Source organism: Sceloporus undulatus, chromosome 3, assembly GCF_019175285.1.
Source record: "Sceloporus undulatus isolate JIND9_A2432 ecotype Alabama chromosome 3, SceUnd_v1.1, whole genome shotgun sequence".
Taxonomy (NCBI): Eukaryota; Metazoa; Chordata; class Lepidosauria; order Squamata; family Phrynosomatidae; genus Sceloporus; species Sceloporus undulatus.
This window is the reverse complement of record NC_056524.1, coordinates 273164881-273166635: the sequence shown is the minus strand read 5'-3', so window position 1 is coordinate 273166635 and position 1755 is coordinate 273164881.

Sequence of the window (1755 nt, the reverse complement as noted above, 5' to 3'; positions counted from 1 at the left end):
AGCAGGAGGAGGAAGAGGAGATGGGGGCAGCAGGAGGAGGAAGAGGAAGGAGGAAGAGCAGGAGGAGGAAGAGGGGAGGGAGGAAGAGCAGGAGGAGGAAGAGGAGATGGGGGCAGCAGGAGGAGGAAGAGGAGAAGGTGGTGAGTGGCCAGAGGCCACATGGGTTTTTTTGTTGTTGTTTTATTTTGCATTCTTTTTTAATTGCTAACAAGTCTCTCTGCTTTGACAATGATAATGTGATGATGATGATGATGATGATGATGATGATATTGATGATGATGATATAAGACAGCTTGAGGGGCATGGAGGCACTGTTTTTGAAGCCAAGAGAGTGTCACCTTCCAAAGTGTGTTTTGTGTGCTTTTAATGCTAACAAGTCTCCCTTGCTTTGACAATGATAGTGTGGTGGTGATGATGATGAGTCAGCTTGAGAAGCATGCAACTACTGTTTCAGAAGCTGAGAGCGTGTGACCTTGCAAAGTGTCTGTTGTGTGCTTTTAATGCTAACAAGTCTCCCTTGCTTTGACAATGATAGTGTGATGATGATGATGATGATGATGATGATGATGATATGAGTCAGCTTGGGAGGCATGCACGCACTGTTTCTGAAGCCAAGAGAGTGTCACTTTCCAAAGTGCCTTTTCTGTGTGTTTTTGGTTCTTTAATGGTGATATTGATATCAGAAAGCCTCTGAGGCAAGGCCAATGTAAATTGCTGTGATTTTTACAAACTCATGCGCAGTGAAGAAAAACCAAAGTCCCTTGACCAAGTACACACTTTTGAGAAGCACACTTGGTCCAAGAACGGTGAAACCACCTTGACATGTTCAATATGCATAGCCATGTTAAACCCAAGGGGTTTGATTATGGAATAAGCCTCTGAAATATGCAAGAGGCCATGTTAAGTAAAGCCATGTGAAATGCACAACTGTGCTGTTGTGTGTGTTTTGGAATGCAGGTTGGGGGTGTTTGCCCAGAAAGGGACCGAGGAGGAGAGGGCGGGCACACGCCTCCTCCTCCTTGCAGGGCTTCGGTGGAGGCTCCGCTCCGGAGGGTGGCTCCGCCCCAGAGGGTGGCTCCGCCCCAGAGGGTGGAAGCTCCACCCCCGGCTTCAGCCCCCCCGACTTGTCTGAGGGACACCAACCCGGCCCCCGGCTCCAAAAGGTTGCCTACCCCTGTTTTAGACAATAAAGAGATAGAAACAGTTTAACTTTTTCCGTATCTCAGATCAGCCATTAATCAGAATGGAGACTGCAGTCAAGCGATCAGTAGAAGATTAGGCGTTGGGAGAGCAGCTTTGAAGGAAGTAGACAATAGCCTGGAGTGTAAAGATATATCATTGAATACTATTGTTAGGATGGTCCATGCCCTTGTATTTCCCATTTCTATGTATGGTTGCGAAAGCTGGGTCATCAAGAAATCAGATAGGAAGAAAATCAACACATTTGGAATATAGGGATGGAGAAGAGTTCTACGGATACCATGGACTGCTAAAAAGACAAATACATGGGCATTAGAGCAAATCAAGCCTTGAACTCTACCTAGAAGCCAAGATGACTAAACTGATGCTGTTGTACTTTGGACACATCATGAGAAGACGTGACTCTCTAAAAAAGACAATAGTGCTTGGTAAAGTAGAAGGCAGTAGGAAAAGAGGAAGACTGTATTCCAGATAGACAGAGTCAATCGAAATGATGAGTCTGGAAGACCTGAGCAGGGCTGCTGAGGACAGAGTGACTTGGAGATCTCTCATTTA